This window comes from Perca fluviatilis, chromosome 14, assembly GCF_010015445.1.
Source record: "Perca fluviatilis chromosome 14, GENO_Pfluv_1.0, whole genome shotgun sequence".
Lineage (NCBI taxonomy): Eukaryota > Metazoa > Chordata > Actinopteri > Perciformes > Percidae > Perca > Perca fluviatilis.
In genome coordinates, this window is record NC_053125.1 from 32668328 (window position 1) to 32693667 (window position 25340).

General features: G+C 41.5%; 1 protein-coding gene and 1 long non-coding RNA gene across 2 annotated transcripts in view; both read right to left on the minus strand.

Annotated features, from left to right (window-relative positions):
* The window catches only part of LOC120572814 (low affinity immunoglobulin gamma Fc region receptor II-like), a 208107-nt gene that overhangs the window by 64830 nt on the left and 117937 nt on the right, over positions 1-25340 (minus strand). The window lies entirely within an intron of this gene.
* LOC120573056 lies at positions 10578-10959 on the minus strand. The gene is made up of 3 exons (XR_005641628.1): positions 10900-10959; positions 10718-10816; positions 10578-10636 (listed from the first exon to the last, which is right to left on the minus strand). It is a non-coding gene; the product is annotated as an uncharacterized LOC120573056 (long non-coding RNA).

Below are 25340 nucleotides of genomic sequence, written 5' to 3' on the forward strand. Positions count from 1 at the left end.
AAACACTGAGCCTTTGCTTCATATCAGGTTGGCTTGTTGGTGAATTAATGTCCTCAATAAAACGGAAACTGAGAAAGGAAGTCTGACTTGGAATGTATGCATGTTGTTGGCTCAAAGCCCATTTTAATTTTATTTTATTTTATTTTTGAGCTAATAAGTGCTACACAGAGGGCAAGCGCACGCTGTGATACTTCAGTTTACATCGTATTTACCAAACCTGCAGTTCATCCATAGACAGTTAAATAAGTGGACAAAGTGACGCCGTTGTTTTCTACAGAGACCAGTGAAGGATATTAGAAGTCACTTTTCCGGTGCTGGCTGAGCGTTAGGCTACTGATGGTGCGGTCATGCCACCTCAGAATAACAGGGACTGCCCCCCTGGTTACGTTGTTTTTCCGATTGCCAGCGTTCAAACGGTCGGGATGCGTGTTCTTCTTCTTCTGTTATATTGGGCTTTTGGTATAACAACTTGTTGCATGACTACAACGGTTGGCCGTAGCTGAGAGCATCAGGGGTCCGTTCCAGGTAGGAGGGTTAACAAACTCTGAGTCTAACCCTGATGTCTGAGTTGATTTACCCTGAGATGGGAAACTCAGAGTTTTCGGTTCCAGAACAGCTGATTAGAGTTGGTTCAATCAACTCGGAGTATGTTCACTCAGGGTTACGCGTGTGCACATACGGATGAATGGAGCCATGATTCTACGATTTTATTTTTTATGTATTATTATTTTATTGATTTTATTTTTTAAGTACTTGAATTTAACTGGATTATTTTAATTTAAGCTATTTTTTAATTAATTAATTTCAATTTATTTTATTGATTGGATGAACTATAATTTGCCTAAAGATGATTATTTTGTATTTTTGTCCGTCTGATTGAATGCTTGTGTTAAAAAATAAATCAGACGTTACTCAACAGTTACTCAGTACTTGAGTAGTTTTCCCACCAAGTACTTTTTTACTCTTACTCAATCAAGTAATTATTTGGATGAATACTTGTTACTTTTACTTGAGTCATATTATTCTGAAGTAACAGTACTTTTACTTGAGTACAATTTTTGGCTACTCTACCCACCTCTGGCAGTTAGCAGGAACACTGAGGGCGTTTTCACACATACCTCGTTTGGTCCGGACTTTCGGACTTTTAAGTTTATTCCGAACCAAAATGACAGGTGTGAAACCTCCCCCGGACCATGGTCCGGATCAAAAGATCAAATTTTGGTCCGACAAAATGAGGTGGTCTCGGTCCGGACCAAACTGAACCATGATCCGGTTCGTTTATAGTGTGAAAGCATTTTTGGGATGGTTCGGACTTTTGGACCAAATACAGGAATCTCTGGCAGGCTCTCCTCGTGTTACAAGACCGGGGAAGCTCCTTTAAGGAATAGCTCGGTGCTTAGTGAGAGAGAGCAACACATTCTCACACCCAACTCGTAAAATAAGGACGTTCGGTCAGGAGCCTTTCTCGTTCTTATTGACGTTAAAGGTCTCCTTTAGCGTCTCATGTAAACGTGCTTGGTCGCCACTATTGCCGTCCCTTAAAGCGACTCCAGTAAGCGGGGGAGGACGCCTCAAAAGCCGGGAAACGGCCACGGGTGAAGAGCGACAATAACGGAATCGCGGAGGTTAGGTTTAGGAGAAAAACCACCCGGGAAAGGACGCCTCAAAAGCCGGGAAACACACGCCGGAGACGGGGAAACAAAACGCGGAGGTTGGGTTTAGGAGAAAAACAACGGGGAAAGGACGCCTCAAAAGCCAGGAAACACAACGCCACACGCTCGGCGCGTGTCTCCTGAGTGAAAGTCCGCTGTTTTACCCATCCGCCACCCCAACCAACCTCCTCACGCAGCATTTTCCCCTTACATACCACTCGATAAATGTCATTCAACTGCGGCTCTCCCCAGTACGTTACACAAATATGCCGAAGGGTGCCTTTTTCATTGCATCAGACGCTGAAGGACACTGCCCAAACGTACTTATTTTACGAGTTCGGAATGAGAACAGGTTGGAGAGAGAGACTGTAAATGCGCTCAGAGCAGACAGCTGTCAGCTATCAGAGCAGATAATACATCAGCAGTTTATTTGTTAAGTGGTAGTAAATGTAGGCTACAGTGTATGTTTCCGTTTGTCTCTGAATAAATGCTCCAGAAAGAAAGTCCCGTGTCTTGCTTCTCTACATCACAACAAAACAAAAAGAGCCGCGGCAGTAGGGGAGAGCAGCGGTCAGTTGAATAGCCTAAACTCTGACCCAGAGAGAGGATACGAGGGGACGGGGAAGCCGTCAACAAACCAATCAGTTCTAAGTATCTGGAGACGCAGCTCACGTATGTGATGACGGCAGGACGTAGTTTTGTCACGTAGAGATCTTTAGTACGCTTGCAAAACTGCAGTGTGAAACCAAAACTTACCGGATCAAATGTAGACAATGTAACAAAAACATGAACTTTGGTCCGGACCTTGGTTCGGACTTTCATGTGTGAAAACGCCCTGAGTCCAGCAGAGGGCCACGTAGACCGGGTATAGTACAGTGTACAAGTGCAGTGCTGTAGCACCACCCACTCACACATAACACCAAGTCGCAGAGCAAAGGTTCCAACTACAGTGCAGCGTCGTGTAGAGAAGGAGAGGACAGAGAAGGAGAAAAAGGTGACAGGTTACACTCTCTCAGCTTTCATGGCTCCATTTCTGCTCCTGGTGTTCCTTCTGTCTGAAGCAGCTTCTGGTAAATATCAGCTTTTATTGTGAAAGGATTCATGTATACTTTATTTCTGACTTATAGAATGATGTCATCTTGTCAATGTGTTTAAAACATAAATTTATGGATTTGTATTTACAATACATTTCAGTTTCTTTTGATAATGAGACTGGATATATTAAAGTGTGAATAATGTTTAACTATGATTTTATGTATAACTATTATTTAACATATTTAAATGTATCATACAGTATTGGTTTTGCGATAAATAAGTGTTTTATTCAACTTTTTTCAGCTAAAAGTGTGATCTTTGATGTTTGACTAACTGCATAGTTTTGAAAAATGCTTGAAGAAGGGGAGGGACAGAGAGAGACTGGAGGAAAAGAGCGGGAGAGAGGGCGTGACTGTTGCAAGCAGTTTCAAAATTTAAAGGAACAACATTTGCTGTTACGCTTAGGATTGTGGGAACTGTAGTTTTTCTCCATAAGATCACGTTTAAAAACCTGTTTTTCTTAAAACAAAGCTGATTTCATACGGACTTCTAGCTTCTACAGGAGCAGAAACTTTAGCTTCACAACCACATAGCTCGTGGTCAGTCTACCTCGGATGGTTTAGACATCATGGGATGGATTAGATATTATGGGATGGATTAGATATTATGGGATGGTTTAGATATTATGGCTGATAATCTAAATCCTTATGGAGAAAGGGACTATTTACCAGAAGTTCTGATTCCCTACTCTGTGTTCCGGAAGCAGGAAGTGTGACATATATTCTGTGGTGTATTAGAGATGGTGACGTGAAATAGATCAGATCAAATCAGCTGTTCTAATCTAAGGAGATGCTAAGACCTGAACTATTGATTAGAAGTTGATCAGCTTCACGTGTCTCAACAACAGCTGTTGACCTTGTGGTAATAAAGTCCTGTGATATCTCTGCAGTTGTGACAGATCAGTGAACGTCTCCATCAGGTGAGACTCTACAGAGACCTTCTGCAGGGACACACCTGGAGACAACTGTTGAAACAACATGACTTTTTGTTATTAATAGTAGTTTATTATTGGTTTTCAGACCTACCTGTGGTAACAGTGCACCCTGGAGGTGATGTCATTCTGCCATGTCAGGCTGATGATTCCTACATCAGTGCTGTAGAGTGGACCAGACCTGACCTGGAGCCAGAGTACGTCCTCCTAAACATCGATGGACACTTGAAATCAACCTACCAGCATCCATCCTTTAAGGACAGGGTGGAGCTGGTGGACAGAGATCTGAATGATGGAGACGTGTCTTTAATTCTGAAGAATGTGAGCAGCATTGACACTGGAACATACGAGTGTCGAGTTAAACCAGATGATTCAAGCCGTAAAAAGAGAGCCATCATCAACTCTGAGCCAATCAGAATCATCCGTCTGCAGGTTCCAGAGCCAGGTGAGTGAGTCTCTCTCAGTGAGTTTTTCTGAGTATCAGGTTGTAGCTGCAGTTTCAAACATTATAAAGGATGAAAGCTGCTCCACTATCCACACATTTACTGACTCATGTTATTTATTCATCTTCAGGTCAGAAGAGTCCACTCTCCATGGATGAAAACTCAATGAATGATGTCCCCGAGGATGGAAACTCCTCTCCTGCAGGCCGATACCATGGACTGGCAGCAGCTGTTCCAGGTGGACTGCTTCTAACTGTTGTAACTGTTGGGGTCCTGATAAATAAAAGACATAATGACATGAGACCAGGACCGCCTGCTGTTGCTGATGATGATAAATCATTTCCCCTCCGTGAATCTCCACCTTGTCGTGGTGGAGGGGCTTTTGTACCCAATAAGTCTGAGAGCTGTATCATCTGGAGCTCTGAGCTCTGTAGGGTTTCCCATGACAGATTTGTCCCAGACGAGGGTCAGACTAAGAGGGATTCACTTCAAATTAACTTTAGCTTTAAAGAACTAGAATATTTACCCAAGGAAAAGTTGCTTCAGGGAAAACAAATGTAGGCTACTTAATTGATAACTAATGTTCTTCATCATAAGGTTTGAATTAAGGAGCCGATACAGAGAGGTTCAGACAATATCAACTCAGACCCACTGCGCTTTTAAACTGTTTTACTCTTGTATCTGTATCCAATAAATATTTTTTTTCTACATTTGGATCCTCAAGTTCTATTACTTTGATATATTCATTTTTGTGCACTTTTCTTACTTTGAACTTTAGTTAAAGCAGTTTAAAATATCCAACCTCATATTGGCCCTCATTTGTCAAAAGTGCGTACACCAAATTTCCAGCGTACACCTGGCGTACACCCAAAACCACGGTGACTTTGAGATTTATCAATATGGACGTTGGCGTACAGCACGCTCAAATCCCACGCCAGCTCAGGAGGCACGTTTTGAGTTAGTGCGGAAATGCGCAGAAAAACAATTCCTAACACCACAAAACGCACTGACAAAAGAGGGGGGGGGGGGGGGGGGGGGGTTGTTGAGCCGGGGGGGGGGGGGGGGCGGGGTTGTTTTTGGTGGGGGTTCTGTACAACATCTCGCAGGAAAACACGGTGCCATAAATGCGATGGAGCCAGATCCGATGCCCGGAGAGCAGTGTCCAGAACAGCCCCAGGTGGGGGCTATACCAAGGAGACAGGATATTATTATTCCTCGCTTTTAAAAGGTATAGCCTAGTGTTATGTTTGGCAATGATATTCAATACAGGAAACATGACGATGCACAATATTTTTTATTTATTCTTCAGGTTTTTGTTTCTCTTTCAAGTGAATGATTTATTTCTGCCATTGACCGAGTTATTTCGGCTTGTTTTTCCAGCCCCTCTGCTGGGACAGGGTCCAGCATGGGGGGTGGGGCGGAGAACAAGCGCTCTCCGTCAGCTGTTGTCTCGATCCGACTCATGAAAACAAACAGGAGTAAAATACAAAAAAAGTAAAATAAAAGACCCTGCATAAACTCCGCTACCGTGTGTTTATTTAAATATAAGTACACCTACATATGTAGGCCTAAGAGATTATAGAAGCCTGTATATTACTATTAGGACTATAGAAAAATGTGTCGATGTATAAATTAAAAGGCTAAACTTCAGCTGGAGTCCGATTTACCACGGCAACACTGTTGACCGCATCAGTGATCTCCTTCCATTCCGCATTCTTTCTACAGCCTTTAATACCAGTTTTCAGGCTGCCAAATAGTACACACGTTAGTGCAAATGAACCTGAGATATCAGGGTTTCAATCTCCACCTCTGAAAAGTGCCGCTTCTCAGCCGGATTACGTCTCGCAATGTCGTCAATTGTAGGGGCGAGGCCTCAAAACCCAGAATATATTGGGGTGTGTTATTCTAATGACAATCGGCATTTATCAAGGGCAGGTATTGCGTACACCTGGATTTCAAAGGTACGCACAGCTTCATAAATCAGGCGGTGAGAGGAGTGTAAGCATTATCTTACGCCAACATGTACGCCCGTTTCTACCAAAGATTGATAAATGAGGGCCAATGTGTGTGTTATATTAATATTTTAAATTAATCTGTGTATGTGGTCGGTTGAACTGTGGAATGAATTAGAAATTGACTTGAAAAAGTGTAACATAATCAACCGATTTAAAAAATTATTTAAATATAAGGTGATTAACAAATATAAAACATAAGTGTGAATAACAGAAGGTGCAAATGTATTGGACTTCTTGTGTTGTACTGGGGTATATACACTCACCTAAAGAATTATTAGGAACACCCTACTAATAGCCTACCGTGTTTGACCCCCTTTCGTCTTCAGAACTGCCTTAATTCTCCGTGGCAACAAGGTGCTGGAAGCATTCTTTAGAAATGTTGGCCCATATTGATAGGTCAACATCTTGCAGTTCATGGAGATTTGGGGGATGCACATCCAGGGCACGAAGCTCCCGTTCCACCCCATCCCAAAGATGTTCTATTGGGTTGAGATCTGGTGACTGTGGGGGCCATTTTAGTACAGCGATCTCATTGTCATGTTGAAGAAACCAGTTTGAAATGATTCAAGCTTTGTGACATGGTGCATTATCCTGCTGGAAGTAGCCATCAGAGGATGGGTACATGGTGGTCATAAAGGGATGGACATGGTCAGAAACAATGCTTAGGTAGGCTGTAGCATTTAAACAATGCCCAATTGGTACTACAGGGCCTAAAGTGTGCCAAGAAAACATTCCCCACAACATTACACCACCACCAGCAGCCTGCCCAGTGGTAACAAGGCATGATGGATCCATGTTCTCATTCTGTTGACACCAAATTCTGACTCTACCATCTGAATGTCTCAAAAAAAACGAGAGTCATCAGACCAGGCAACATTTTTACAGTCTTCAACTGTCCAATTTTGGTGAGCTTGTGCAAATTGTAGCCTTATTTTCCTATCTTTAGTGGAGATGAGTGGTACCCGGTGGGGTCTTCTGCTGGTGTAGCCCATCCTCCTCAAGGTTGTTCGTGTTGTAGCTTCACAAATGCTTTGCTGCAACCTCGGTTGTAACGAGTGGTTATTTGAGTCAAAGTTGATCTTCTATCAGCTTGAATCAGTTGGCCCATTCTCCTCTGACCTCTAGCATCAACAAGGCATTTTCACCCCCCAGGACTGCCGCATACTGGATGTTTTTACTTTTTCAGACCATTCTTTGTAAACCCTAGAAATGGTTGTGTGTGAAAATTCCAATAACTGAGCAGATTGTGAAATACTCAAACCAGCCCATCTGGCACCAACAGCCATGCCACGCTCAAAGCTGCTTAGATCACCTTTCTTTCTCATTCTGACATTCAGTTTGGAGTTCAGGAGATTGTCTAGACCTGAACCACACCCCTTAATGCGTTGAAGCAGCTGTCATGTGATTGGTTGATTAGATAATTGCATTAACAAGAAATCTTACAGGTGTTCCTAATAATCTTTAAGGTGAGTGTAGTGTATACTTAGTTTCTGTAACTTTAATTTTTGTATGAAAAAATGTAATTTTATGTAAAAAGGGTAGGTGTAATAAGCTTTGGCTTCAGCCTACACCTTTTCGGTCTTGTTTGTTTCTTGTCCCTATGTATGTTTGACTGTTGAGTTACAGATGGCCGAAAAAAATGTGTTGAGGAGGAGCAGAGACTGGGGGAAGGATGTGATCCTGAGAGACTAAGATCTGATTCAGATGGAGGGTCTCTGGCAGGGCCGGATTGGGACTCATTTTCAGCCCTGGATTTTCATGCCTTACACCGGCCCAATTTACTTCACGAATGACTATATTAAAAAAAATGTAATCAAAACCTTAGTATATGTCGGCAATAGCGCCCTTTGCTCTACATCCTTGTAATTCAGTGTATTTTGTAAAATATCACTATTTTCAAGTGTTGCTTCACAATGTAGATCTATTAGAAAAGTTAACATCTTAACAACCCAATGATGTTGAACAATATCAGAATCTGTTTCTGTGCAAATAAGTAATCACAGATTAAATAAAGAACAAGATACATTGTATTGCACTTTCTAATGACACCATAATCTATTTTTCCTTTGAATATTTCATATAACTTTCATAATGGGTCACAAGTAATATTATATTGTAGCTAATCTGACCATGTTTGCTTGTTCACACACTGTGATACAACAGCTTACAGTAGATGTGCCATCCACACTGACAGCAGCTATCCCTAATGCACACTACTGGCTCTGCTTCTGACACTAAATCACATTTCATAAATTGTCATAATTCTCAGCAAAAATCTCTCCTTTTAACATCAAGTCAAGTCAGTGTCATTATGGTAGTACCGAATCATCTGGCATCATTAATTATCCCAGGACATTTTTCATATAGAGCAGGTCAACACCACACTCTTAATTCTTATAATATTCAGTCAATGATCAACCCTACCTGCCCAAACTGGAGTTCTGGGCTCATATAGCTGCTGCTTGGTAACCTTACTGGCTCTTCATTGTCACTGTTAGCAGCAAACTGGACTAGTAGGCCTACTAGCTGCTGCTGCGGAGCTACAAGAACAAGTTTGATTCATAAACATAGACGCTGGTTTGCAGTCACTTCTCCTAACTAACTTAGCTTACCCATCTCAACGTCTTCATTTGGCGTTTTGCTAAAAATAGAAAAAGTTAATTTGGCCGCGTCACTTTCTAGAGCTCTACTTTTTAAATTTACGCCTTTTCAGTGCCGTTTAGCGCTTTCTATTACCCGTTAAAACAGCTTCTTTTTGCTCGCGGTGGCATCCTCCAACAAGCACCAGTGACTTGTGTACGCTGACGTTTTTTTGTTGTTTTTTTTAGCAAGGTGCTACCGTCGGAGGACTCCGAACATAAATAGGTCATCATTAACCAGGCTGCACTCTGCGAGTGGGCTGCATGAATGAAGAGAACGATGGGCTGCAAGAACAAATAAATACTGTAAATACAAAAAGTGGGCTGTGAGTGCAGGCAGCATAGGGACAGCATCCATAATATTCAACTATGATTTCAACCCAGTGCCATACCTGAACACCGGCCCTCACAACCAAACAACCAGACCGGCCCACCGGGAATTCTCCCGGTGCTCCCGATTAGCCAATCCGGGCCTGGTCTCTGGTCTCAGCTGAAGACACCTTTGTCCAACATGTCCAGTAGCTCACAAATACACTCTAACTTGTTTCATGCTTCTTACAGTCAGCGCGGTCGGGGCGATCCAGGCGGTGATAAATCCCAACTGCAGCCTGTGCGACTGTTTGCGGAGAGTCTGCAAGGTTCATTTAAATGTTGAAATGGCTTGCAATATAGTCACACCATCCCTCCTGCTCGTTCCCGCCATCTGTCTCTCTCTACTACAGACCGTAAGAAGAATTCAGTTCTCAGAGCTGCTCTACCTTTGACAGCGATAAGTATAATATATTATATTATATGTTATAGACGTTTCACGGCAACCATGCGTGCTGACCATAACATGAAATATGTTTTAAAGGTTGGTCAGGTCTCCAAACTATCCTTTAGAAAAACATCTGGTGATGCTTTGCCCCCATCTGGTGGACCTGATTTAGAATGTGAAGAGGATTCAGGTAGAGTAAGTTTCTTTTCTGTAGAAGTGAAGCTGTTGAACCTGGGACCTATTCCATCAAGCAGGCTAAAGGCAAAGCCAAGCTTAAATGGCCAAGTCTGGCTAATATGAGTGAGAGTTCAGTTCCATTAAGGAGGTTGAGATTAGCCCCAACTCAGTAACCATGGAAACTATGACTCTGGCTAAGCCTCAACCATGGCTAAGCCAGAACCGTGGCTCAGGTTTCCGTTCCATCAATCTGAGCCTCAACCCTGTTCCACCAAGGTGGCTAATGTGAATGCCAGCCAAGTAACCATGGTAACTTATGCTGCTGGGCAAACCTGGTCTGTAGCAGGCTAAAAGTGAAGCTTAGCACCATCTATGATCAAAGAATGTCCAATAAACAGAGTCACACAACTGTCATGGAATGATAAAATAATATGTAAAACATAATATTTTTTTTATTATTTATACTAATAATTATATATTATCTATAAGTACATTAAAGAACATTATCAGAAAAATAAAAAAGACAAATAAATACAAAATTAAACTAATTAGCAAACAAAATATAATAAACAGAAATTGAGGCATTGAAAATAAAATGGTTATGTTGGTGGGTCACGCAGGTCAGGCTGTGGAGACAGAATGGAACATTAAATACAGTAAGAACAATGACCTTTTGCTGTGCATTTGGATTCATACTTACATCCTTTTCCATCTTCCTGATCTCAAGTTTGATCTTCTTAATCTGTAGCCTCTTATACTCCGTTGCATGGAGGAGATGCCGCTTATAAATTGTACGGATGTCCTATGATGACTTAATGTGTCAGTGCAACCAACTGTGCAGTTAATGGTGGGTAAAAGGGAATGGCTACTCACTTCACTTCGTCCAGCAGATGTAGTCCTCTTGCCAGCTGGGGAAGGCCTAGGTTCCTGCAGCAGGGTGTGTGGTACATTATTAAGGTGTGATTTTAACATTTCAAACACAACCAGTACATTTACGATTAGGCTTACATCTTGGAGCTCACTGTCTCGACCGGTGAGGGTTTCATCATCGTCATAGTCATCATCATCATCATCATCATCGTGTGGCTGTTGGCTTGGGCCTTCTCCCTGCAAATAGAGAAACAGTTAAATGGGGGAGAGGGAGGGGGCTGACTGTATGTAGTGCAATGTTTCAACAGGTTAGGACCTACTGGGTCGACTTGGGTCCCGGCTGCATCCTCAATGTGCACTTGTGGTGGGTCAAGGAGAATAATTTGATCCCCTGTCACTATCAGACACACAGGTGCATAGTTAGTTATCCCTAATGAGGGTCTGTCACCAGAATAGGGGCAGTGATTGACCATACCTTCAACATATGGGGCCACAGGGTTGGGGGAGCTCCCCCCCTCGATCCCAACTATCTTTGGCCCCTTATTTATCCCAAGGGCCAGGATCTCAGCTGGTGTGTGCTCCTCCGGTGGCGGTCCCCCACCAGTACCCATGGATGCAGTCTGCTTTCTGGTGGCTGCAAGACATGTATATATTCATAGCTGCGCATCTATTTGACTGATACATTTCACATTACATTATGGAATACTTACCATTGCTAAGAATGTTCTTATATTTGATTTTGACCTGGTGGCCGGTCCTCCTCTGGCTACTGAGATTGCTTCTGTTGAGACATAACCGTGAGGGACACACACCATGTCTGCCCTATAGCACATTTCATACATAGAGGCAATTTAAAGAGATCATTCTTTTGATGTAACAAGGGTTAGGGCCTCCGATTGATAGGAAATAGATGATTGATTTGCAGTCACCTGCATTCACTTAGTTACTGTAACAGGGGTCCTCATCTCCATTGAATTGCTTGATTTGCTAAATGATTCTAGATAAATAATAATGCAGGAAATCAATTAAAGCTATCCCATCGATTTGCATAACAATCAGTTGATGAATGTGATGAATATCACTTTCTAACATTACTACTAGGGCTGCCAAATGATAAAATATGGAGAATTTCACATAAATTGCAATGAAACAATAATGCTATTTTAATTATGTTCATATGAATGTTACTTATTAGGGCTGTCTTTTTGTTCTTTGGGGATTTTCCTTTTAATTTTAGGGATTTTGTTGCATTAATAGGTCCACATAATTGATTAGTTTAAAACAAAAACCATCAAGAAATCCATTGGTAGATTATTGTCTACATATATTTTGTCCCTTTGATGGGGGATTTATATAACATGATGATGCTGAAATACTTAAATTTCTTTATCACTTACGCATTCAGCCTGTCGGCAATATTCTGCCACGCCACATCCCTCGCTTTATTGATTGCCGCGGTATTGCCCTTCTTTCGGATTATGTGGCTGTAATACTCATATACCTCCATGAGGAGGGTTTGTTCCGCTGCGGAGAACATTTCTGCACGCTCTTTTCTAAGTGTCAAGTGGAGCCAGCTGATTTCACTTGATGGAATGACTTGGAGCTAGATTGGGAGGTGGAGCTTAGTCAAGCTTCAAGCTTACACCTAAGTCTGGCAATTCTTAGCTACGTTGATGGAATACCCCCCTGCTGTTGATACATGTACTGTTGATGTATGTCAACAACTACAAGGTCACTATTGTTTTTCAATAACGACAAAACAACGACTTATCCGTGCATTTATATGGAACTAAGCTTTAGGAGCTTTCCGTTTTTCCTCTCCTCCCTGTTACATTGCATTCGGAAATCGATTGTTCTTGACTGATAATATGGCTGCGGCCGGAAACAACAACAGCTGCGGTGAGTTGCTCAAAGACTTTCTTTTTAGTAAATCTGTGTACACAACCAATGTTGTCAACGCTTTCGTTAAGGTGTAGAGCACTTGGTGATACTTGAAGCAAAGTCTCATGTTGTGTCGAGCCTTCTTAAGGAGTTTTTCCATTACATGGTACCTGCTCGACTCGCCTCGACTCGCTGTGCGTCCGTTTTCCATTGCAGATTTTAGTATCGCCTCAGCGTGGCTGGTCGTCATAGCGACTGCCGTGGGCGTGGCTTAGTAGCTTGCTTTTCCCATTGCTATATCCCCGCATATCCCCGACGCATTTGCTGGTTCTCCGTCTCCGTGAACAACATGATATCAAAGAGATAGTTAACGTTTACCGCTCCAGATTTCCCACCGTGGTCACATATATATGACTCTAGAGTCTCTACTCGCTTTGTTTCTCTCACATATATATGACTCTAGAGTCGCTACTCGCTTTGTTTCTCTCACATATATATGACTCTAGAGTCTCTACTCGCTTTGTTTCTCTCACATATATATGACTCTAGAGTCTCTACTCGCTTTGTTTCTCTCACATATATATGACTCTAGAGTCTCTACTCGCTTTGTTTCTCTCACATATATGACTCTAGAGTCGCTACTCGCTTTGTTTCTCTCACATATATATGACTCTAGAGTCTCTTACGCTTTGTTTCTCTCACATATATATGACTCTAGAGTCGCTACTCGCTTTGTTTCTCTCACATATATATGACTCTAGAGTCGCTACTCGCTTTGTTTCTCTCACATATATATGACTCTAGAGTCGCTACTCGCTTTGTTTCTCTCACATATATATGACTCTAGAGTCTCTACTCGCTTTGTTTCTCTCACATATATATGACTCTAGAGTCTCTACTCGCTTTGTTTCTCTCACATATATATGACTCTAGAGTCTCTACTCGCTTTGTTTCTCTCACATATATATGACTCTAGAGTCTCTACTCGCTTTGTTTCTCTCACATATATATGACTCTAGAGTCGCTACTCGCTTTGTTTCTCTCACATATATATGACTCTAGAGTCGCTACTCGCTTTGTTTCTCTCACATATATATGACTCTAGAGTCTCTACTCGCTTTGTTTCTCTCACATATATATGACTCTAGAGTCTCTACTCGCTTTGTTTCTCTCACATATATATGACTCTAGAGTCGCTACTCGCTTTGTTTCTCTCACATATATATGACTCTAGAGTCGCTACTCGCTTTGTTTCTCTCACATATATATGACTCTAGAGTCACTACTCCCTGCGGAGATAATCGGCGTCACTCTCTCACTTCTCCCTCGCTTACCAGCTACACACACACACACATACGGCGACTCGACACACACACATCACACATGCACACACCAGCGCACCAGTATAACCATCAGGCCACTTGTATGCTACGGAGAAAGCTCTGCGTGGAGCCTCCGGCAGCAAAAAAACACCGCTGGCTAAACTATTTAAAAATGCCGTCTGTCGCTAGCAGTGCAATGATCAGTTACGATTCTTTCCGACCAATCAGCAGCCTGCAGGGTTTCACGTCACCTTCTCGGCTGCCTCAGCTCGCTGGGAACCTCGACTGAGGAGGTACTAAAAAAAGTACCTGTTAGCAGGTACCATGTACTTTTTTTCGTAATGGAAAACCAAAAAAGGCGAGTAGAGTCGAGGCGAGTAGGTACCATGTAATGGAAAAACGCCATTAGTATTTTAAAAATAGCTATTTTGAGGCTAGCATGAGAGTGCCCCTAGCACTCCCATTCAAAAGGCCATTTGACCCAAAAACGAAAATACGGTCAATCTTAAAAGTGGCGCTTCGGTCCTAAATATGCTTTTAAACTAAAGTTTGACTCGGGTACATTCACAAAAAGACCCTAGGATGCATTTTGGCGAGAGTTACGCTTTAAAGAAGAACTGACGATTACTATTAGATAAAGCAATAAGAGTTCAGTTAGAGCTGCAGAGGAAGCAGCAGCACACACACACACACATACACACACACACACACACACACACTCACACACACACACACACACACTCACACAGACACACACACACAAACAGACACTGACAAAGACACACACACAGAGGCATACAAACAGACACAAGAGTGTGTTGATAGAGTCATTGTGGAGGATGTAGTTTGTGTTGATGTTGAACTGTAATGTGTTACACTGACTGGTGTTTCCATTATTTTGTCCAAGCCGTTTATATCAATGACCTAAATAAGTACACAGGAACACAAATGGTACGTCATATGTTGCAGAAGTTATTTCCGACTGAGTGGATTCTTTAGAATCAACTACCAGATCTAACAAGAAGCACAGAGAGGGCTGCAGCGTTGGGGTGTTTCTGTTTCTGTTGTGGACACACATGGGCAGAGGGCCAAGCCCTGAAGACTTCACTGTAGCCCACGCTGCTGTGCTGAGCAATGCTGAGCTGCTGCTCGCTTCCCACTGCGGTGTTTCGCATTTGTCACTGTAACATTCATCACTGTGCTGTGTTCTACAGGCTTTGGGGTAGAGGCTGTTCTTTGTAGATTTAACCACAGTTTTCTTGTTTTGAGCCTTTTATCACAGAGTTTTATGTATCTCTGGTCAGTAGTGAGAAGCGTGTTCCAATTAAACTGATGCATGACACCAGTGGTAAATGTATTCATTGTTGAGTCCATGCTGCCTTTTTCACCCAGGACAAAAACGGGTGATTTTCGGTTGTTGTACAATATGGAACTAGTCCTGATTCCTTTGCTGCACCATAATATTGTGTTAGAAAGAGACACCAAGGGGTCCTGACCAAGAGTCAAGTACATGACGAGTTAGGAGTGAGAATGTGTTAGGCAGGCTGGGGTGTGACGGCGGCTGCATGTCTTCTCAGTTTAGTTTATTTAGTTATATTGCCTATGTGTTGTTTTGAATATTGATGTGGTTGTAAAATATGAGCGTTATCCTCTGGCAGCCTTCTCTCGTGTTCTCCCCTTTTTGGTCACAGCCTGAGAGCCGCGTCGGGACATGTCTACCCACATGTCTGAATCCACCTATTGTAAGAGGAAACTTGACCTCATCGTTGTTTGTTGGTTGGTTCCTGCTGACTGTCCTTGTTTCAGTGGAACAGTTTCTTGTGGAAACAAGAGTCATCGGGCCGAATCACAAGCTCGGAATTCTTTCTTTGTCCTGTAAGCTATATTTATGCTTTTAAAAATATCCATGGAAATGGAATCACAATTACCCAGAGCCCAAAGGGACACATTCACAATTTAATACACGTAACAAAGTAAAAAGTACAGAGTATTTCCCTCTGAGTAGAAGTAGAAAGTGGCATGAAAAGAACATTAGTACATAACAGTACGGCATTCCTTATGGTAATAACAGATTAGCTCTGTCTGGATTTTGGGGGATTTTGCAGAAAGCTTTCTATTTCTGTTATGAATTCTTGATGTGTGAGAACTGAGAATAGTGATTGAAACAGAGGAAGTGATTTGTTTAGGGGAGAACAAATAACCGACAAACAGCACGTAAGTCACAGTCTCAGTAACTCCTAAGTTTCTTTTGATTAAACCACGTGTGACTCAGTGTGAAGTGAGTCAAACATGAACTAATGTCATAAATATCTGTCTGGCCTTGAGCAGCTTGTATAACCATAACCTCATACACATGGTGAGATCTTTACTGTCTCTCTCTCTCTCTCTCTCTCTCTCTCTGAGCAACAGCTGCACCATAAACTCCCCCTCCCTCACTTATTAACACTGCTCATCTTTTCCCTGTAACTCCATGATAAAACTGTTTCAATTTCAAAATGTTGAGGCAAACTTTTTCAGCCTGAACTCTGATCAAACACTGACAGTCTTGTTGCTTTAAGAACGACATGTCATGTTGTTCTTGTTTTAGTTTCCTGTTCCAGGATGTCTCTGGCGGTGAGCCCAGTGAGTCTGGTCTTTATTTCTCTTATATGGCATCAGGCTGCAGCAGCAGGCCGTCACTAAGGAAAGCTGAGGGAAGACCCAGAGTGTGGAGCTCTAGACTCAGGAGAACTAGTCCTCTTGTGTTTTTATTTCAAAGTTGATATCTGTCTGAACTCATCAGCTGAGCTGCTCTGCTGCACACAGATAAATCCCCCCACGTCCAATCAAATCCTTCATAATAAAAACATGACTAACATGTTTTGGGGTAGGACGTCATTTGACAGTTTACCCTGACTTTAGGCATCAGCAGTCAGACCAGACCTGTCTCTGAGCAGCAGCAGCAGCATGATGATCTCCTCCTCTCACTGATAACACTGCAGGTCCTCTCCCTGGAACATGATAACAGGACTCAGTCATCGGAATTCCAAATGTTGAAGTCAAGTTTATCTCAGATGTGAGATACAAACATGCAACCCGGTCTCACGCCAGGTCGTGAAATAGTCACCTTATTTAGATTTATTAATTTGTTTAAAGGTCACAATTTTGAACGTGTACAGGTCACGATTTTCTAACCTGCTCTGGGGGACGCAACAACGGGGAAATGAGGCGCCACACACCGGCCACAACAACGGGACGGGCCGCCACTCGCGGGATGTGATCCCCGGGCGCAGGGGCACACAGCAACGGGGAAATGAAACGCCGACAACAACGGGACGGTTGTGGTTAGGAAGAGAATAACGAGGATAGGAACTGCAACACGCGGGACCAGATCCCCGGTCTCCAGGGTGAAAGTCCTGTGTTTTATTTACCCATCCACCCCCCCGACCAGCCTCCCTGCGCGGACATTCTCCTTATCAATACTACCTGCTACCGTAATCGTTCTGTGATCACAAAATATGCTTCCCATTGAAATACACTGCTTTAAAATTCATAATCGTCACACGAAAAAAACGTCATTATCGTTTGCTGTCCACGACTCAATAGATTCAATAACGTGACCATATCACAAACTGCCATGAGACCGGGCTGAAACATGACAGTCATTGATCATTCATTGCTTTAAGAAAGAAACATGATGTTGCTACTTTAGTGTTGCTTCTGGTTGCAAGCCATGTTACACAACACGAGTTTCATAATTAATCTCACTGGAATGATTAACAGACAACAAAACTGATGTTTAAGTTCAGGGTTTTTTACTCCAAGTCATTCTGCAGTTTAAAGTGTAACTCTCGCCAAAATGCATCCTAGGGTCTTTTTGTGAATGTACGTGAGTCAAACTTTAGTTTAAAAGCATATTTAGGACCGAATTGGCACTTTTAAGATTCACTGTATTCTTGTTTTTGGGTCAAATGGCCTTTTGAATGGGAGTGCTAGGAGCACTCTCATGCTAGTCTCAAAGTAGCTATTTTTAAACCACTAAGAAGGCTCGACACAACATGAGACTTTGCTTCAAGTATCACCAGGGGCTCTACACCTTAACTCAAGCATTGACAACATTGTTTGTGTACCCAGAGTTTACTAAAAAGAAAGTTTTTGATCAACTCACAGCAGCTGTTGTTGTTTCCGGAGAAAGAATCGGTGTGGGAGAAAATTGCTGCTCGAGTCAATGCGTACGCATTAACAGTGTATTCATTTCATATATTTAATCACAGTTAACTTATAATATTACTGGTGAAAACTGGAATTGTATTACACCTATAATTTCATTTAGATGCAATCCTGCTGGCGAAAAAGTTAACTATACTAATCCCATTCTGAGGCTGCAGCACCATGATCATTAACAGAACTTTAATGTATAATGATGTATTTCTTTTTGGCTCTACTGACCAGGGAACACTACAAAAACGTTTAAAAAACGTTTCAGAGCGAGTCACACTTTTCTGACGGCTCTGCATACAGTGGCTTTACTATTACAGTATGATCCGATACTGTTGTAAAGAAAACTGCCGTTTACAAAAAACGTAATGCGACACAAAGAATCTGCTTGGATGTTAAAGCCTGTCCACGATGGTGGATGTTAGTGATATAAGGACAGATAAGGTATCTACATATCTAATGTTAGTGATATAAGGACAGATAATGTATCTACATATCTAATGTTAGTGATATGAGGACAGATAAGGTATCTACATATCTAATGTTAGTGATATGAGGACAGATAAGGTATCTACATATCTAATGTTAGTGATATGAGGACTGATAAGGTATCTACATATCTAATGTTAGTGATATGAGGACAGATAAGGTATCTACATATCTAATGTTAGTGATATGAGGACAGATAAGGTATCTACATATCTAATGTTAGTGATATAAGGACAGATAAGGTATCTACATATCTAATGTTAGTGATATAAGGACAGATAAGGTATCTACATATCTAATGTTAGTGATATAAGGACAGATAAGGTATCTACATATCTAATGTTAGTGATATGAGGACTGATAAGGTATCTACATATCTAATGTTAGTGATATGAGGACAGATAAGGTATCTACATATCTAATGTTAGTGATATGAGGACAGATAAGGTATCTACATATCTAATGTTAGTGATATGAGGACAGATAAGGTATCTACATATCTAATGTTAGTGTATAAGGACAGATAAGGTATCACATATCTAATGTTAGTGATATGAGGACAGATAAGGTATCTACATATCTAATGTTAGTGATATGAGGACTGATAAGGTATCTACATATCTAATGTTAGTGATATGAGGACTGATAAGGTATCTACATATCTAATGTTAGTGATATGAGGACAGATAAGGTATCTACATATCTAATGTTAGTGATATGAGGACAGATAAGGTATCTACATATCTAATGTTAGTGATATGAGGACAGATAAGGTATCTACATATCTAATGTTAGTGATATGAGGACTGATAAGGTATCTACATATCTAATGTTAGTGATATGAGGATGGATAAGGTATCTACATATCTAATGTTAGTGATATGAGGATGGATAAGGTATCTACATATCTAATGTTAGTGATATGAGGACTGATAAGGTATCTACATATCTAATGTTAGTGATATGAGGATGGATAAGGTATCTACATATCTAATGTTAGTGATATGAGGATGGATAAGGTATCTACATATCTAATGGACTGTGATAAAAAACAGGTCCTACCTCTCAAATCGGTTATGTGGAAATGAAAATACATCTATAGTCGGGACTCAATACCGACATAAACTGTGAATTAATACAGCTTTTTCATCAATGGGATTGTCAACAAAAGGACATGACATGTTTGAGAAAAAAACGTTTTATAATCTGCCTAACATAAACCAATACGTTTTTTATTCATGCAGATAAAACTGTATTAAAATGCGCCTGATACAGACTGAATGAATGAATGAGGAAATGAGTTTCCCCTCCCTCTGAGAGGGAGGGGATTGAGATAAACTCGAGGTTTCTTGAAGAAAACCTGCTCCCGACCAGGTTAGGTTCACAGACTCAGTTACCATGGTAACTGACTCCGAGGTTAAGTTACCTCTTTTTCTGGAACGGAAAACCCAGAGTTTCCCTCATCTCAGGGTTAACAAACTCAGAGTTTTCACTAAACCTGCTTTCTGGAACGGGCTTCAGAAGGCTTCCCTATAGCCCACGCTGCTGTGGGATCCATCCACTTCTGCAGCCGAACCACAGACTGCCTCACAGTAAACAGCTTGTCATGCCTCCTGACAGCAGCAGATCTCTCTCAGCTCTCATGGCTCCATTAATGCTCCTGGTGTTCCTTCTGTCTGAAGCAGCTTCTGCTAAATATCAGCTGTTATTGGGAGAAGACTCATGTAGACTTTATTTCTGACCTGTGTTGTTACGGTCTGGCTACTCCACATAACATTCAGGGATGGGAGTAAAACATGCTCTGGTTTAATGCCATTGGATATCCATGGACATGGCATCACAATTACCCAGAGCCCATTGTGAATCTTCACAATGTTATACATGTAATGAAGTAAAAAGTACAGAGTATTTCCCTCTGAGTAGAAGTAGAAAGTGGCATGAAAACATGTGTGCATAACAGTACTTAATTCCTTATATTGATAACAGATTAGCTCTGTCTGGGTTTTTGGGGGTTTTGCAGAAATCTTTCAGGTTCTGTCATGAATTCTTGATGCAAAACTGCTGAGAATAGTGGTCGAAACAGGTAGTGGCTTGTTTAGGGGAACCAAAAATCTCAAACAGTGTCTCTGTGTCTCAGTAACTCATAAGGTACTTTATTTTAAATCAGGTTTGACTCAGTGTGAAGTGAGTCAAACATGAACTAATCTCATAAATATCAGTCTGGCCTTAAGCAGTTTGTATAACCTCATACACATGGTGAACTATTAACTCTTTACTGTCTCTCTCTCTCTGAGCAGCAGCTGCACCATAAACTCCCCCTCCCCCCCCTCCCTCACTGACTAACTGCTTATCTTTTCGCTGTAACTCGATGAGAAAACAGTTTCGATTTCAAAATGTTGAGGCAAACTTCTTAAAAACTTTTTCAGCCTGAACTCTGATCTGATCGGGAGATTCAAACATCAACAGTCGTTGTCGCTTTAAGAGAGACACGTGATGTTGTTCTCATTTTAGTTTCCTGTTTCAAGATGTCTCTGGCGGTGAGCACAGTCCCTGAGTCTGGTCTTTATTTCCTGTTTTCAGGAGGTCTCTGGCGGTGAGCCCCTGAGTCTGGTCTTTATTTCTCTTATATGGCATCAGGCTGCAGCAGCAGGCCGTCACTAAGGAAAGCTGAGGGAAGACCCAGAGTGTGGAGCTCTAGACTCAGGAGAACTAGTCCTCTTGTGTTTTATTTCAAAGTTTATATCTGTCTGATCTCATCAGCTGAGCTGCTCTGCTGCACACAGAGATGAGTCTGCCACAATAAATCTCCCAACATCCAATATAATCCTTCATAATGAAACCTGACCAAGGTGTTTTGGGGTAGGACGCAATTTGACAGTTTACCCTGACTTTAGTCATCAGTAACCCTCGACAGAGCAGTCAGACCAGACCTGTCTCTGATCAGCTGCAGCAGCATGATACTCTCCTCCCTTACTGATAAACACTGCAGGTCCTCTCCCTCTAACATGATAACAGGACTGAGTGATTTGAATTTCAAATGCTGATGCAAAGTTTTTCAGCTTGAACTCAGATCTGACATTCAAACATGACAGTCTGCTTGCATTAAGAAAGAAACATGTTGTTCAGAGTTTAGTTTATTGCTTCAGGGCGTTTTCTGGCAGCCAGCCAAGTTACACAATGCTGAACTGTGAAACGAGTTTCATAATTAATCTTACTGGAATGATTAACAGGAAACAAAGTTCAGTTTTTTTTAATCCAAGTCATTCGGCAGTTTAAAGAAGAACTGACTCTAAAGTAGATAAAGAAGTAAGAGTTGAGTTAGAGCAGCAGAGGAAGTAGCAGCCATCTTTACTGATCAGACAGACACACACACACACACACACACAGAGCACTGACTGACCTCAGTCTACTTTATCAACTCTTTCCTCTCTGAACCGTCACACTATTTATACTCTTGTTAAGTTATAGAAACACTTTGACCTGTTTGTTGGTCATTGTTATATTCTATATTTATTATAGATGCAGCTATATTTGGTTCCTGATAGTTAAATGAGTATGTAGATGTCTCTGTGTTCAGCTTTATGTCTGATTCTGTCTTCCTGTAAGAGAGTTTGTGTTTCCTAGAATGGTGAAGACATGTCCCACCTTACTCTGCCTCTGATTGGCTTACCCTGGTATTCTCACCAGATAGCCTAAACAATCTCACTCATCATGCCTAAATCTAACCAATCCAACCAAGAAAGCCAACAAGTAATAGCCAATCAGAGGCAGAGTAAGGCGGGACATTCCTTCACCATCCTGGGAAACCAAACCAAGGACGAGGAACCAAATGTATTCCTGTAAAGTGGTCTGTGTGTGAGTCTTTCTATGTGCATTCACATATGTGGAGTCTGATACTGACCTCTAAAGAATGTAAAAAGAATCTACACTAACTCACTCTGCTGCCTCACTTTAGTCATAAGCTTCTAATTAAAGCATGCAGTCATCCTCTTCATGACTTCAGTCTCCTCTTCTCTCTCTGGGGACCATTTGGATAAAACGGTTGGAATCAGCTCTCAGATCATCTTTATTTCTTTACCAACACTGGAGACCTAATTATGTAGGCTAAAGGTGTGTCTAAATGGGTGTATATGTGTTTTAGTTTTATATATTTGTCTTGTTAGAACCAGTTCAGCTTCATGGCTGTGTCTTTGGCAGAAGAACCTAAATGTGACCTAACATGTTTTGCATTCAAACAGAATAACTTGTTGGAAGTGATCCAAGAAACACAGAAACATGTTTACTTGCAGACAAACTGCTGATCTGACAGGAAACAGATGCACTGACCTGTATGTAACATATTAATGAACTCTTTTCACATATTGATGCATTAATACAGTTCTGTTTCTGTCCACTGGACCTTTTGTCCCTCCAGTGGTGGAGCTGATTTGATTACCCTGCTGACTTCCCGTAAATGAAAGCCTTTCCAGTGAAATGCTCCTCTGGAGAACAGGGTGAAAGCTGCCTCCTGCTGGCTGTCTGACTGCATTACATCAGGCTTTCTTTCTTCTCACATGCAAGATGGTGCAGCGTGAGTGGTAGCAAGTTGCAGCAGCTCTGAGCCTTTTGTATTTGTTTTTTGTATTTCTCATATTTGTATTTCTTTTTTCAAATTGTTTCTTCTTCCACACTGTTCTTCAATGTATTTGCATACATGGATGTACAACTGTGGTGATTAGCTGTGTTTCTTTTCCTTTTTTTTGGACTTTACAACTTCGCAATGGGAGATCCGTTACCATGGAGATTTATTCTGTGCAGCTATCCTGCTCCTGACCAGGCTGGCTTATTAATCCTGGGGCCTTTCCTGTTCACTCAGCAGTGCTGTTACCTTATTATTATCAGCCTGCATTAAAATACAACAGGTACATATTGCTGTTCAGTAAAGCAGTTATATAAAGTTGTGACCATTATTTTTTATAATTATTCATGGGACAGTCATTGTTACTGTTATATTGCTGTATGAAAACTGTTGTTCATATTGTTAGAAGTTTGGTGAATATTTTACGGCAGTTGTTGAGATAATTAGAAAAGGCTGATACAGTTGCAAATGTGTTTTAAATTAAGTCAGTGATGAAGGATAATATATAAAGTCCTATACACATGTTTCTATAATGGTTCTAACAACGGCAGACTGGTCACAGACCAATACACCTTTAACTATTTTATTTGATTTATTTCTTTTAGTATTCTTTAACAAAGGACCATGTATGTTCCTCTTCCATGTTCACTGTATTTGTCATTCTTAGCACACAATTTGTGTTCTCTCCAGTGACCTGGGACTATAATTTGGGAGGATTGAACAATTATTATAGGTTTTTATAATTGTTCAATCCTCCCTAATTATAGTCTTAGTTCACTGGACCAGTAACTATATGGTTGAGGCTACTGTTCATTCATGTAACAACAGGGAGAGGACACCTCAATGGTTTTTGACCTTATATTTTGCTGGGGGAATATAAATGATGAATATACTGTTACAGTCATGGTTAAAGTGTGCATTAAATGTATCACTTAATTCTCTTTATAGTTTCTAGTTAAAGTCCAATTTCTTCAGTCTTTCTTTTCTATGTCCATATAGGACCTATATATGAGTTCTGTAAAAGTGTCCTACAGGTGCACAGAAAAATCACCAACAACGCCTGCAGAGCTGAATTAGGCCAATTCCCATTATTCATCAAAATTCAAAAGCGTGCAATCAAATATTGGCTACATCTAAAAAACAGTGACCCCCACTCCTACCAGCAGAAAGCCCTGCAACACCAAGAGCTGAGCAAAGAGAAGAGTCGCCTCCCTCAGCTGGTCCTGATGCTCAGTTCACCTCCTGATCCGGTTCTGCCTCAGGACCAGTCTGGGAACCAACCAATCAGTTCACCAAATTATAACAAAACAGAAACAAAACTACTACTACTAAACTACTAACACCAATTAACAAACAAAAGCACAAAGCAAAATGCAGTGCTACCTGTCCCTAAAGAGAGAGTACAGTGTGGCAGACTACCTGACCACAGTGACTGATACTACACTCAGAACTACGTTGACCAAGTCCAGACTCAGTGATCACAGCCTGGCCATAGAGACAGGCCGCTACAAACAACAATGGCTACCCAAAGAGGAGCGCTTCTGCCAGCTGTGCAAGAGAGACGAAGTCGAGACTGAGCTGCACTTCCTGACAGAATGCACAGAACTGCAGCCGGTCAGAACTCAATATTTCCCCAAATTCAAACACAAACACTCAACATTTGACCAAATAACCAACATCAATAATATGCCAATCCTGCTGGGAGAACAGCCAGAGAGCTGCAGTCTAGCAAAGAGTACAACTGCTCATTTGTGCAAATAATTAGCCTAACTTCTTGAATGGTATGAATGGTTTCAATTCAGAGCAGTGGTCAGTAAATGTATATTTTTAGGCTACTTAGGCATTCAGTTGGTCCGTGATAGTCTGCCTCGCTTTCTCTCGCTGTGTTATTACAACAGCCGTGTTTCTTTTTTACAAATGTGTTTCACGTTATCATAATTTCATATGAAGCTGCTGCTCACTCTGTTTAAAGAATACACAATGTGTCTTCTCCATTTCTGCATCAGTAAATCTGTGATCTTTTTATCAGTGGTCTATTTAAGAAAGCCGTGAACGTGCACTTATCCCAACTATGTGCACCTGTCTTGACATAGCTTCACCTTCTCATCCTGGCTCACCCCCCCCCACATGAGACTGTGAGTTCCCTGAGCAGCTCCTTCAGCAGCAGACTGCTGCACCCTCAGTGCTACCACAGGTCCTTCATTCCAGCAGCAGTCAGACTCTTTAATGCAACATCATGATGTAGCACTGCTAG